Genomic DNA, 15390 nt, shown 5'->3' with positions numbered 1-15390 from the left:
TTAGGGGAGAATTGAGAGAATCAACCCCAAACACCGAGCGACTAGAGTGCAAACACTCCCGGTGAGGGTTCGATGCTCAATTCCTTGATTCCTGGCTTTCATGAGCGTTCTTCTTGCAAGTCTACTTGAACTTCATTTCATACTTAAATTGGTAGGATTCATGAATCGTCATATGACCTTAGCCCTACCCGTTTATACATGCTCTTGGAGGATTGATTTATTTTTAACCAAGTAGGTAAAACCATTTTGCATTTAGTTGCATATAGTTTAGGTTGCATATAGTTTATTTACATTGAATAAATGTTGATGCCCTTTGCTTTCTCTTGGCTTAAGCATGAGGACATGCTTGGTTTAAGTGTGGGGAGGTTGACAAACCCCAATTTGACGGTTTATCTTGTATTGAATTTAGGGGATTTTATCACTTTTTTCCCACATTTACCCAATGAATTAGCATGGTTTTGTATATTCTCCTTTAATTGTGCTTAAGAGTGAAAACATGCTTTTTAGGTCTTAAAATAACTAAATTTAATTCACCTTGATTCTATTAGATGCCTTGATATGTTTGTTAAGTGATTTCAGATTTAGGAGGCAAAGATTGGATCAAGGAAATGAAGAAAAAGCATGTAAAGTTGGAGAACTCATGAAGAAATAAAAGAACCGGAAAGCTGTCAAGCCGACCTCTTTGCACTTAATTGACCATAACTTGAGCTACAGAGGTCCAAATGATGCGGTTCCAGTTGGGTTAGAAAGCTAACATCCGGGGCTTCGAAATGATATAAATTTTGCCATATGTTGCTTCGCGTTCAGGGGCGCGCGCGCGCCGATTCTGTCCGTGGCCCACTTTAATGAAATCGTCCCTAGCGGTTTTAGGAGCCATGTGGGCCCAATCCAACTCATTTCTGATGCTATTTAAGCCAAGGATTGAAGGGGAATCAACATGCTTTTACAGACTTTTTCATACTTTTAATCATTAGTCATAGTTTAGTTTTAGAAGAAGTTAGAGTTAGTTTCTAGAGAGAGAAGCTCTCTTTTCTCTCTAGAATTAGGATTAGGAATTAGGGTTAGATTAGGATCTCATAGTTCTAGGTTTAATTCAAGTCTCCTTCTACTTCTACCTTCAATTGGTGATTGCTACACTTTGGTTCTTCTCTCTATCCCTATTCTCTTGTTGTAATTTCTCTTCTTTTGTTTCTAGGTTTTGTAATTGAGATATGTTTGTTCTTTTGTTTTCTTTTAATAATGCAATTTGAGATAATTCATGTGATTGTGATGTTGTTGATTGTTGTTTTGTTAATTCTTTGTCATTGTTGGTTGTTGATTCCTTTTATTCTTACAAATAAAAATGCTTTCTTTCATTACCCTCCAAGTGTTTGATGAAATGCTTGAGAGGATGTTAGAGTAGGATTTTATGTTCTTGGCTTGAGAAGGTAACTTAGGATTTCTTGAGTCACTAGTGTCCAATTGATTGCTAGTTGATAGCCATTAACTCTAGCCTTCATTAATCCAATTAGTGGAAAGCTAGGACTTATGGACTAGGATTGATATAACTCACTTGACTTTCCTTTGTTAATTGATTTAAGGATGACTAAGTGGGATTAATCCTTGCAACTACCATACTTGTGGCTAGTGATAATGATGAAGACCCTTGACAACCAAATCTTGCCAAGACCATTTTGTTAATAAAGTTTTCTTACCATTTACTATTCATTTTTCTCATCTAAAACCCCAAAATAAATAAATCCATAACCAATAACAAGAACACTACCCTGCAAGTCCTTTGAGAGACGACCCGAGGTCCAATACTTCGGTTTATAAATTCTAGGGGTTTGTACTTGTGACAAACAAATTTTTGTATGAAAGGATTATTGCTTGGTTTAGAAACTATACTTTACAACGAGATTTCATTAGTGAAATTCTAAACCGTCAAAAATCCGATCGTCACGTCGCTTGCCTTTGCTGCATCCCACGCGTAAGCATGGGCGATGCTTACGCATCGCCTCGTGCCCTGTTTCTTCTCCTTTCTTCTTTCTTCTTCCTTCTTCTTCCCTTCTTCTTTCTTTCTACCTTTCTTCTTCTCTCTTTTTCTTTTCTTACTTTCTTCTTTTCCCTCTCTTCAAAAAAATAATAAATAAATAAAAATGAAAGTTAAAATAATAATAATAATAATAATAATAATAAAATATATATATAAATTAATTTTTTTTCTCTTCTCATTTTTCATTTTCTTTTGTTATTGCATTTGCTTATTTTCAGTCATTGCATTTTAATTTTGTTTTTCTTTATAGCTTGTTTTTCTTTTCCTTTCTAAGTTTCTTATTTTAATAATGGTGTTGAATTCTCCTACTCAATTGTTGAGAATTTTTTGGTTAGTTTTGGTACTTCTTGACTTGTTTGATATTGATGGGTGATGAAACTTTTAAATCAATGCTTAATCTTTTATGACTCTTGTATCCCTTGTGCATTGATATGAACTCATATTTTTTTCATGATCCAGTTTTTCTTGTTTGAACTTGATGCTCAATATGCTCTTCATGCTTTGACTTTACTCTTGCATCGAGTATTAATATGCCTTAGCTTATATTGTTTTCTGACTTATATGTTGTAGCAACCATATAGTTGAGACCCTCACTTCTATTTGGCTTTAGCCCCCGCCTATGTTCTATTTGCTTTGATATCTTTGTTGTAAGCTTAATTTTCTTTATTTTTCTCTCCTTTTAGGCTGGCCACCGAGAAGGAAGGGAAAAGCTTCAAAATGGGGGCAAAAAATAAGTTCATCCGCACAATCTTTTGAATGAACTCATTAGTTGTAGCAACCCATCCACCTTGCTCTTCTTTGCTTGCACCGAGGACGGTGCAATCTTCAAGTGTGGGGAGGTTCGGTCGATGACCGATCTCCATGGGTAACAAGTTCCTTTTTCAACACCAATTTTTAATCTTCTTTGCTAGCTAGTTGTCGCGTTATATAATAGGTTGCATGTTGATTAGAATTTGTATATATTTTACCACTTATTTTTATGTTAGGACTACTTGGTTAGGGTGATAATTGATTTTCCGAGAAACTATTTTAAGGGCACCCTACCAATTTGAAAATTTTTTTTTTGTCGAACTTGCTTGAAGAATGTATTTTGGAACATGGTTTTTGAGCTAAGAACACACAAGCCAGTGAGTTTTGAGCCTAATTGCGTGGTTACATCATATAACCACTAGTTTCCTTCTTGTGTGTGATTGTTTTTTTTTCTCTATGATTGTAATCTTTGATTTGTTTGATTCTTTATGTCCATTATTCCATGTATATATGCATTTATATGATTGAGGCCATCATTTCATTTAGCTCACTTACCCATATATCCTTACCTTTCATCAACCATTGTTAACCAACTTTGAGCCTATTTTAACCCCTTTTGTTCTTAATTTTAGCACATTACAAGCTTGAAAGCGAAAAATAATAAATGTCCTTTATTTGGATCTTTGATTAGCTTAGGCTAGTGAGTGTGTGTATCATTTAAGTGTGGGAAAACTTGGGACATTAGTTGAGGTAAGAGTGTATTTTTATTTTCATTGAAGATCTTGGGAATTGGGTACATACTCATGCATTAAATGTTAAACCATATGCATTGATGTTCTTATATATATTTTAGTTTGAAAAAAAATGAGAAAAATAAAAAGAAAAAAATATAAAAAGAAGAAAAATATAGAAAAAGAAAAAAATAGAAACAAGAAAGAAAAAGAAATGCAATAAAAAGGGGACAAAATGCCCCAAGGTAAAGTTCAATAATAACAATGCATATGGAATGTGAATTAAAGAGAATGCACGAGTATGTAAAAAAAGTGGGAAAAATGGATAGGTAGGTATTGCATTAGAATTGTATAGGTTGTAGATTAGGTGAGAGCTTAAGTTAATCAAAGATTCAAATTTCGAGCTCACTTAGCCATTTACAACCTTACCTTGACTCTAGCCCCATTACAGCCTATGAAAAGATCTTATGATATATGTATGCATGCATTGAATAATTGTTGATTGTTAGATGAAAAACAAATCTTAGAAAGCATGATTATAGGAGAATTGAGTGAATTAACCTTAAACACTCGAGCGACTAGAGCGGATACACATCCGGTGAGGGTTCGATGCTCAATTCCTTGTTCCCAGCTTTCATGAGCTTTCTTCTTGCAAGTCTATTTGTATTTCATTTTGACATTTGAATTGGTAGGATTCATGAATCATCATGCCACTTGGCCCTACTTGTTCATGTGTGCCTAGGAGATTGATTTACTTTTAACCAAGTAGATAGAGTCATATTACATTTAGTTGCATGCATGTAGATAGGTTTATATAGTTTTTTTGCATTGAATAAATGTTTATCCCCCTTTTCTAGTCTTTCTTGGTTTAGCATAAGGACATGCTTGGTTTAAGTGTGGAGAGATTTGATAAACCCCAATTTGGTGGTTTATCTTGTGTTGAATTTAGGGGATTTTATTAACTTTTCCCACATTTATTCAATGAAATAGCATGGTTTTGTAAATTCTCCTTTATTTGTGCTTAAGTGTGAAAACATGCTTTTTAGGTCTTAAAATAGCTAAATTTAATTCATCTTGATTCCATTCAATGCCTTGATATGTTTGTTAAGTGATTTCAGGTTTAGAAGGTGATGAGCGGATAATTTATATGCTTTTTGGCATTATTTTTAGGTAGTTTCTAGTATGTTTTAGTTACTTTTTAGCATATTTTTATTAGTTTTTATGCAAAATTCACATTTTTGGACTTTACTATAAGTTTGTGTATTTTTCTGTAATTTCAGGTATTTTTCGGCTGAAATTGAGGGACCTGAGCAAAAATATGATTCAGAGGCTGAGAAAGGACTGTAGATGTTGCTAGATTCTGACCCTCCTTCATTCGAAGTGGATTTTCTGGAGCTACAGAAGCTCAATTGGCACGCTCTTAATTGCGTTGGAAAGTAGACATCTTGGGCTTTCCAACAATGTATAATAGTCCATACTTTTCCTGAGATTTGATGGCCCAAACTTGCGTCCAAACGCCCACCAGAGACCCTTTTCTGGCGTAAAACGCCAAAACTGGCACCAAAGCTGGAGTTAAACGCCCAAACTGGCACCCAAGCTGGCGTTTAACTCCAAGGATGGCCTATGCACGTGAAAGCTTCAAAGCTCAGCCCAAGCACACACCAAGTGGGCCCCGGAAGTGAATTTATGCACTATCTACTCATTTTCTGTAAACCTAGTTTACTAGTTTAGTATAAATAGCACTTTTTACTATTGTATGAGAGGTCTTTGAACCCTTTTATTGTTTATCATGCCATTTGGGAGGCTGGCTATTCGGCCATGCCTAGACCATTGTTCTTATGTATTTTCCAACGGTGGAGTTTCTACACCTCATAGATTAATGTGAGGAGCTCTGCTGTTCCTCATGAATTAATGCAAGTACTATTGTTTTTCCTTCAATTCACGCCTACTTCTTCTCCAAGATATAATCTCATACTTAATCAGTTAAGTCAGAATGAAGGGGATGACCCGTGACAATCACCCACTATCTTTGTTACTCGCTTAACCAAGATCCGCGTGCCTGACAACCACAAAGCAGTCTACATGATGTTCAATGTAGTCATTAGACGACAGCCAGAGTATATTCTCTTGGGTCTCTGATCCATGGATTCGCATCGCCTCTCCTAACAACAGAGCATTCGAATTCATGATTAGGATCTTCGTCGTATAGGCTAGAATCAATAGACAGCATTCCTGAGATCCGAAAAGTCTAAACCTTGTCTGTGGTATTCCGAGTAGGATCTAGGAAGGGATGACTGTGAGAAGTTTTAAACTTGCGAATGTTGGGCGCAGTGACAATGTGCAAAAGGATCAATGGATCTTATTCTGACACAAGTGAGAACTGACAGATGATTAGCCCTGCGGTAGCTGTGCCTGGTATTTTTCATCCGAGACGAGAAATCCGACAGTTGATTAGCCGTATAGAAACCATAGCTGGACCATTTTCACTGAGAGGATCATACAACTTGCCATGGAAGGGAGGACGCCTGATTGGATGAAGGCAATAGGAAAGTAGAGGTTTAGAAGCAACAAAGCATTTCCAAACGCTTATCTGAAATTCCCACCAATGAATTACATAAGTATTTCTATGTTATTTTCCGTTGTTTTATCTTTTTATTTATCAAAACATCATAACCATTTGAATCCGCCTGACTGAGATTTACAATATGACCATAGCTTGCTTCAAGCCGTCAATCTCCATGGGATCGACCCTTACTCACGTAAGGTATTATTTGGATGACCCAGTGCACTTGCTAGTTAGTTGTGCGGAGTTGTGAAAAGTGTGATCATAATTTCGTGCACCAAGTTTTTGGCGCCGTTGCTGGGGATTGTTCGAGTTTGGACAACTGACGGTTCATCTTGTTGCTTAGATTATGTAATTTTATTTGATGTTTAAGCTCTCTTTTATTTTTATTTTCAAAAAAATAAAAATAAAAATAAAAATATAAAAAATTTAATAAAATCATAAAAACCAAAAATATTTTTTGTGTTTCTTGTTTGAGTCTAGTGTTAAATTTTAAGTTTGGTATCAATTGCATGCTTTAATTTTTCTTAATTTTCGAAAACATATGCATTGTGTTCTTCATTGATCTTCAAGTTGTTCTTGATGATTTTCCTTGTTCTGATCTTTAAATCCTCATGTTTTGTGTCTTTTCTTGTTTTTCATATGCATTTTCAAATCCATAGTGTCTAAACATTAAAAATTTCTAAGTTTGGTGTCTTGGATATCTTTCTTTACTTAAAAATTTTCAAAAATATGTTCTTGATGTTCATCATGATCTTCAAAGTGTTCTTGGTGTTCATCTTGACATTCAAAGTGTCTTGCATGCATTGCTTGTTCTGATCTTAATTTTTCATATTTTGTGTCATTTTGTTGTTTTTCTCTCCTCATTAAAAAAATAAAAATAAAAATATCTCTTTTCAAGTAAATAATACAGAGAAATGAAGAGTCAGAACATACAGTAGAGGAATCACAGAAAAAAAGCTGGGTGTTTAGAAAAACACCCAGTAAGGAAGGAATTCTGGCGTTAAACGCTAGCCAGGGTATCTGGCCGGGCGTTAAACGCCCAAAGAGGTAGCATTCTGGGCGTTAAATGCCAGAATGGATAGCATCTTAGGCATTTAACGCCAGGATGATACAAGGGAGGTAATTTCATTTCCAATTCAAATTTTTTCAAATTTTCATGTTTTAATTCAAAATTTTAAAATTATATCTTTCCATATTTTCAAAAATCCTTGCTAACAATTAATGTTTTGATTCAAAAAAATTACAAGTTTGTTACTTTGTTGTTAAGAAAGGTTCAGCCTTTGAATTTTAGAATCATATCTTTTAGTTTCTCGTTAGTCAAGTCATCAATTTTAAAAATAAAATCTTTTTCAATCATATCTTTTTAAAATCATATATTTTTCAATCAAATCTTTTTCAATCATATCCTTTTAAATTTTGATTTCAAAATCTTTTCTCTAACTTCTTATCTTTTCAAAATTAATTTTCAAATCTTTTTCAACTAATTACTATTACTTATTTTTTTCAAAACCACCTAACCACTTTTCAACTTCCAATTTTTGAAAATTACTACCCACTTTTTCAAAAATCTTTTTTTACTAACTAATCTTTTTAGTTTTAATTTTCGAAAAACTCTCTCTCTCATCTCTTTCTATTTATTTGCTAACATTTCTCTTCTACTTATAATTCGAACCCTCTCTCTCTCTGTGTTCGAATTCTTCTTATTCTCTCTCTACCTCAGTCCTCTATTCTTCTTTTCTTCTGACACATCAAGCAATCTCTACATTGTGACATAGAGGATTCCACTACTCCCTTTTGTTCTCTTCTTTTTCATATGAGCAGAAACAAAGATAAAAACATTCTTGTTGAAGCTGATCCTGAACCTGAAAAGACTCTGAAGAAGAAGCTAAGAGAAGCTAAAGCACAACACTCCAGAGAGGACCTTACAGAGAATTTCGAAAAAGAAGTAGACATGGCAGCCGAACCCAACAACAATGCAAGAGATGCAAGGAAGATGCTTGGTGACTATACTGCACCAACTTCCAATTTCTATGGAAGAAGCATCTCAATTCCTGCCATTGGAGCAAACAACTTTGAGCTTAAGCCTCAATTAGTTTCTCTAATGCAGCAGAATTGCAAGTTTCATGGACTTCCATTGGAAGATTATCATGAGTTCTTAGCTGAATTCTTGCAGATCTGTGATACTGTCAAGACCAATGGGGTTGATCCCGAGGTCTACAGACTTATGCTTTCCCTTTTGCTGTAAGAGACAGAGCTAGAACATGGTTGGACTCACAACCTAAAGAAAGCCTGAACTCTTGGGAAAAGTTGGTCAATGCTTTCTTGACCAAATTCTTTCCACCTCAAAAGATGAGCAAGCTTAGAGTGGAAGTCCAAACCTTCAAACCAAAGGAAGGTGAATCCCTCTATGAAGCTTGGGAAAGATACAAGCAATTAACTAAAAGGTGTCCTTCTGACATGCTTCTAGAATGGAGCATCATATGTATATTCTATGATGGTCTGTCTGAATTGTCCAAGATGTCATTGGACTATTCTGTTGGTGGATCTCTTCATCTGAAAACCCCTGTAGAACCCCAAGAACTCATTGAGATGGTTGCAAATAACCAATTCATGTACACTTCTGAAAGAAATCCTATGAATAATGGGATGACTCAGAAGAAAGGAGATCTTGAGATTGATACTTTGAATGCCATATTGGCTCAGAACAAAATATTAACTTAGCAAGTTAATATGATTTCTCAGAATCTGACTGGATTGCAAGCTGCATCCGGCAGTGCTAAAGAAGCCTCCTCTGAAGGAGAAGCTTATGACCCTGAGAATCCTGCAATGGAAGAGGTGAATTACATGGGAGAATCCTATAGAAACACCTATAATCCTTCATGGAGGAATCATCTAAATTTCTCATGGAAGGATCAACAGAAGCCTCAACAAGGCTTCAACAACAATAATGGTGGGAGATATAAGTTTGGCAATAGCAAACCTTTTCCATCATCTTTTCAGCAACAGACAGAGAATTCTGAGCAGAGCCTCTCTGGCTTAGTAAACATAGTCTCTGATCTATCTAAGACCACTCTTAGTTTCATGAATAAAACAAGGTCCTCCATCAGAAATTTGGAGGCACAAGTGGATCAGCTGAGTAAAAGAGTTACTGAAACTCCTCCTAGTACTCTCCCAAGCAATACAGAAGAGAATCCCAAAAGAGAGTGCAAAGCCATAACCACATCCAAAGTGGCCGAACCTGGAGAGAGTGAAAAGGCAGTTATTCTCAGTGAGGAAGACCTCAAGGGACATCCACTGACCAATAAGAAGTTCCCTATTGAGGAACCAAAGGAATCTGAGGCTCATACAGAGACCATAGAGATTCTACTGAACTTACTGTTGCCATTCATGAGCTATGATGAATATCCTTCCTCTAAAGAGGGTGAAGACATTGTTGAAGAGCAAGTTGCTCAGTATCTGGGAGCAATCATGAAGCTAAATGCCAAGTTATTTGGTAATGATACTTGGGAGGATGAAGCTTCATTACTCATCAATGAACTGAATACATGGATTCAGCAGACATTGCCTCAAAAGAAACCGGATTTCGAAAAGTTCTTAATACCTTGCACCATAGGCACCATGACCTTTGAAAAGGCTCTGTGTGACATGGGGTCAGGTATCAACCTCATGCCACTCTCTGTAATGGAGAAATTAGGGATCTTTGAGGTACAAGATGCAAGAATCTCACTAGAGATGACAGACAAATCAATGAAACAGGCTTATGGACTTGTAGAGGATGTCTTAGTGAAGGTTGAAGGCCTTTACGTCCCTACTGACTTCATAATCCTAAACACTAGGAAGGATGAGGATGAATCCATCATCCTTGGAAGACCCTTCCTAGCCACAGCAAGGGCTGTAATTATTGTGGACAGATGAGAGTTAGTCCTTCAATTGAATGAGGACTACCTTATGTTCAAGACTCAAGGATCTTCTTCTGTAAACATGGAGAAGAAGCATGAAAAGCTTCTCTCAATACAGAGTCAGACAGAGCCCCCACACTCAACTTCTAAGTTTGGTGTTGGGAGGCCACAACCATGCTCTGAGCTTCTGTGAAGCTCTGTAAGAGCTTTCTGTCAAGCTATTGACATTAAAGAAGTGCTTATTGGGAGGCAACCCAATTTTATTTATCTATATTAATTACTTTCTCATTTTTATTTTCTAGTATTAGTCTATGTTTTCTTTAGGTTGATGATCATGTGGAGTCATAAAAACAGCTACAGAATTAAAGCAAAATAAAAAACAGCATCAAAAACAGCACACCCTGGAGGACGAGCTTACTGGCGTTTAAGCGCCAGTAAGGATAGCAAATTGTGCGTTTAACGCCAAGTCTGGCACCATTCTGGGCGTTAAACACTAGAAATGGCACATAGACTGGCGTTTAATGCCAGAACAGGGTGTTTGGTGTCTGGCTGGTGTTAACCGCCAGTAAGGGTAGCAGAATGGGCGTTTAACGCCTAGTCTGGCAGCAGCCTAGCGTTCAACGCCAGAAATGCCACACAGAGGGCGTTTAAACGCCAGAAAGGTGCAGGGATGAGAAATTATTGACACCTCAGGATCTGTGGATCCCACAGGATCCCTACCTTCCCCAACTCATTCTCACTCTTCTTCACACCTTTCCATGACACCCTTCCCCGTACACCATTCACCTATCAAATCTTACCTCGACCAACTCAAATTCAAACCATTTCCCTCCCAAACACAACCCATATCACACGAATTCTCTTTTTGTTTTTTTTCATAACCATTAATGGCACCTAAGGCCGGAGAAACCTCTAGAAAGAGGAAAGGGAAGCCAATTGCTTCCACCTCCGAGTCATGGGAGATGGAGAGATTCATCTCAAAGGTCCATCAAGACCACTTTTATGAAGTTGTGGCCAAGAAGAAAGTGATCCCTGAGGTTCCCTTCAAGATCAAAAAGAGCGAATATCCGAAGATCCGACAAGAGATTTGGAGAAGAGGTTGGGAAGCTCTCACCAACCCCATCCAACAAGTCGGAATCTTAATGGTTCAAGAGTTCTATGCTAATGCATGGATCACTAAGAACCATGATCAAAGTATAAACCCAAACCCAAAGAATTTTCTCACAATAGTTTGGGGGAAATACTTAGATTTTAGTCCAGAAAATGTGAGGTTGGCATTCAACTTGCCAATGATGCAAGGAGATCTTCATCCTTTCACAAGAAGGCTCAACTTTGATCAAAGGTTGGACCAAGTCCTCAGGGACATCTGTGTAGAAGGAGCCCAATGGAAGAGAGACTCCAATGGCAAGCCGGTTCAACTAAGAAGGCTTGACCTCAAACCATGGCTAGAGGATGGTTAGAGTTCACCCAACGCTCTATCATTCCTACTAGCAACTGATGAGCGGATAATTTATACGCTTTTTGGCATTGTTTTTAGGTAGTTTTTAGTATGATTTAGTTAGTTTTTAGTATATAATTATAAGTTTTCATGCTAAAATCACATTTCTAGACTTCACTATGAGTTTGTGTATTTTTCTATGATTTCAGCTATTTTCTGGCTAAAATTGAGGGACCTGAGCAAAAATCTAATTCAGAGGCTGGAAAAGGACTGAAGATGCTGTTGGATTCTAACCTCCCTACACTCGAAGTGGATTTTCTGGAGCTACAAAAGCCCAATTGGCGCGCTCTCAAATGCATTAGAAAGTAGACATCTTGGGCTTTCCAGCATTGTTTAATAGTCCATACTTTGTCTGATATTTAATGGCCCAAATTGGCATCAAAACACCGGTCAGAGATCCTTTTCTGTCGTTAAACGCCAGTACTGGCATAAAAGCTGGAGTTAAACTCCCAAACTGGCACCAGAGCTGGCGTTTAACTCCAAGAAAAGCCTATGCACGTGAAAGCTTCAATGCTCAGCCCAAACACACACCAAGTGGACCCCGGAAGTGGATTTCTGCATCATTTACTTATTTTTGTAAACCCTAGGTTACTAGTTCACTATAAATAGGACCTTTTACTATTGTATTTTCATCTTTTAATCATCTTTGATCTTGGGATCAGGTCTTTGAACCCTTTTTTCGATTGTTTCATGTTATTTGGGAGGCATGGCCATTTGGCCCTGTCTAGACCTTGCTCTTATGTATTTTCAACGGTGGAGTTTCTACACCTCATAGATTAAGGTGTGGAGCTCTGCTGCTCCTCATGAATCAATGAAATTACTACGGTTTTCTATTCAATTCAAGCTTATTCTTGTTTTAAGATATCTATTCGCACTTCAACATGATGAATGTGATGATCAAGTGACACTCATCACCATTCTCACGTATGAACGAGTGCCTGACAACCACTTCTGTTCTACCTGAAAACAAGCTTGAATGCATATCTCTTGGCCTCCTGGTTCACGACACATGGTTGCCTCTCCTGACAACAGAGCCTTCCATTCCGTGCGATTAGAGTCTTCGTGGTATAAGCTAGAATTAATTGGCAGCATTCTTGAGATCCGAAAAGTCTAAACCTTGTTTGTGGTATTTCGAGTAAGATCCGGGATGGGATGACTGTGACACACTTCAAACTCGCGACTGTGGGGAGCAGTGACAGTACGCAAAAGGATCAATAAATCTTATTCTGACACGATCGAGAACCGACAGCTGATTAGCCATGCGAGAAACCATAGAAGACCATTTTCATTGAGAGGACGGATGGTAGCCATTGACAACGGTGATCCACCAACATACAGCTTGCCATGGAAAGGAGTACACATGACTGGATGAAAGCAGTAGGAAAGCAGAGATTCAGGAGGAAATAAGCATCTTCATACGCTTATCTGAAATTCTCACTAATGAATTACATAAGTATCTCTATCTATTTTATGTCTTATTCATATTTTAATTATTAAAACCCCTTAACCATTTGAATCTGCCTGACTGAGATTTACAAGGTGATCATAGCTTGCTTCAATCCGACAATCTCTGTGGGATCGACCCTTACTCACGTAAGGTATTACTTGGACGACCCAGTGCACTTGCTAGTCAGCTGCGCGGAGTTGTGAGAAAAGTGTGAGCTCACGATTTTGTGTACCAACAACCGATCCGAAGTAGCTGTGGATCGGGCTATCATGATCCATAGCATCATGATTAGAAAGGAAGTGGAAGTTCATGCGACCATACCTCTAGAACTATATAATGTGGCTAACAAGCCTTCCACTTTGGCAAGGTTAGCCTTTCCTCATCTCATTTGTCACCTATGCAATTTAGTCGGAATTGTCATAGAGGAAGACATTCTCATTGAAGAGGACAAGCCCATCACTAAAAAGAGGATGGAGCAAACAAGAGAGCCCACTCATGGACCTCAACAAGAGCATGAGGAAGTACCTCATCAAGAAATCCCTGAGATGCCTCAAGGGATGCATTTTCCTCCACACAATTATTGGGAGCAACTCAACACCTCTTTAGGGGATTTGAGTTCCAATATGGAGCAACTAAGGATGGAGCACCAAGAGCACTCCATTATCCTCCATGAAATTAGAGAGGACCAAAGAGCCATAGGGAGGAGCAACAAAGGCAAGGAAGAGATATTGAAGAGCTCAAGCACTCCATAGGATCTTCAAGAGGAAGAACTAGCCGCCGTCACTAAGGTGGACCCGTTCTTTAATTTTCTTGTTCTTATTTTTCTGTTATTTGGTTTTTATGCTCTATGTTTGTGTCTCTATTATATGATCATTAGTGTCTAGTGTCTATGCCTTGAAGCTATGAATGTCCCATGAATCCTTCACCTTTCTTAAATGAAAAATGTTTCTAATTACAAAAGAACAAGAAGTACATGAGTTTCGAATTCTATCTTGAAATTAGTTTAATTATTTTGATGTGGTGACAATACTTTTTATTTTCTGAATGAATGCTTGAATAGTGTATATTTTTGATAGTGAAGTTTATGAATGTTAAAATTGTTAGCTCTTGAAAGAATAATGAAAAAAGAGAAATGTTATTGAAGAGTGAGGTCGATCCCACAGGGATTGATGGATCAAGCAATTTTAGTGGGTGATTAGTTTAGTCAAGCTAACATTGAGTGAATTGTGTGAAATTGTAGCTAACAGAAAGTAAATGACAATGAATTTAAAGTTGCAGAATGTAAATTGGCAAGTAACTTAAAGAGAAAGAATCTTAAATGACAAGAAATATAAATTGCATCAAATATAAAGGAGAGTGGGTGCTGGAATTTCAGAAATTAAACAAGAGAAAATAAATTGCAATAAACAGAAGAACTAAAGATGAATTGAATTGCAGTAGATCTTAAGCAAAAGAGTAAAATGCCTTGAAGAATTTAAAAATAGAAAAGCAATGCTTAATTTGCAGCAATTAAAAGGATGTTGAAGATCTCAGGAGTGGAAGAGACTAGAAAACAAGTCTAGATCTCAAGTCCTTCCTTGATCCAACAAGAGAGAAGTTGCAGAAAATTAAAAGAACAGATTGCAGAAGAAGAAGATTTAAAACAGCAAATGAAAATTGAGTTATGCAGTAAGAGAACAAGATGAATCTCAAATCAGGAATGAAACAGAATTCCTTCCTTCCCAATCCAAAATTTCAAAACAGCAATGAAAACTAAGAGAGAGAGCTCTCAAATCCTAATACTCCCTAGTGGAGCTAGACTCTTTCTAATGGAGCTCCCCCCTTCCAAGCTCTAATTGATGCCTTTATATAGGCTTTACAAAATAAAAAAATGAAAATGAAATTAAAACAAATTACAAAAATGAAAATCCTAATTTAATTGATCCATGTGCCTTTGAGTGATGATGTGGGCTTTGCTTGCTTTGGATTTGAGGAGAAATGGGTTTGGTTGGCCTTGATTCAATTTGGAGAGGAATTGAATTAAATTGGATTTTTATTGAATTTTTGGCCCATGTGAAAATTTGCTTCCAGGAGGATGCTCAGCTCACAAGTTGAGATGAGCATTGGTGCCTTGGTGCAAAAATTGTTGCGCGCCTTGTGCCCCTGGACCGTGTCAAATATTTGTCGTTCCTGCCTCAATTGTACGCCAAATATGGATTGCTATATATCGTTGGAAAGCTCTGAATGTCAGCTTTCCAACGCAACTAAAAGCACATCAATCAAACGTTTGTAGCTCAAGTTATATCCCTTTGAAGTAGGCATGGTCATGCTGTGAGCGGCCAGATTTTAACTTAGCGAAAATTTGCTCCAACCTCACTTTGTTTCATCATGATTCTGCCCTGCCCTTGGCAAGAGCAGGGCAGTGTGCGTGCTGGCTGCTTCCTTCTTTGATTTGGTCATGGGCCACGCTTTTAAAAGCGTGGCC

General features: G+C 37.3%; 1 non-coding gene across 1 annotated transcript; it reads right to left on the bottom strand.

Moving 5' to 3' along the window:
* Positions 1 to 8437: 8437 nt before the first annotated feature.
* Positions 8438 to 8545, bottom strand: LOC127739959 (small nucleolar RNA R71). The gene has a single exon (XR_008000700.1). It is a non-coding gene; the product is annotated as a small nucleolar RNA R71 (small nucleolar RNA).
* Between the last annotated feature and the right edge of the window lie 6845 nt (positions 8546 to 15390).

Source organism: Arachis duranensis, chromosome 6 (genome assembly GCF_000817695.3).
Source record: "Arachis duranensis cultivar V14167 chromosome 6, aradu.V14167.gnm2.J7QH, whole genome shotgun sequence".
Taxonomy (NCBI): domain Eukaryota; kingdom Viridiplantae; phylum Streptophyta; class Magnoliopsida; order Fabales; family Fabaceae; genus Arachis; species Arachis duranensis.
The sequence above is the reverse complement of the archived record's forward strand: the minus strand, read 5'-3'. Positions and strand labels throughout refer to the sequence as shown.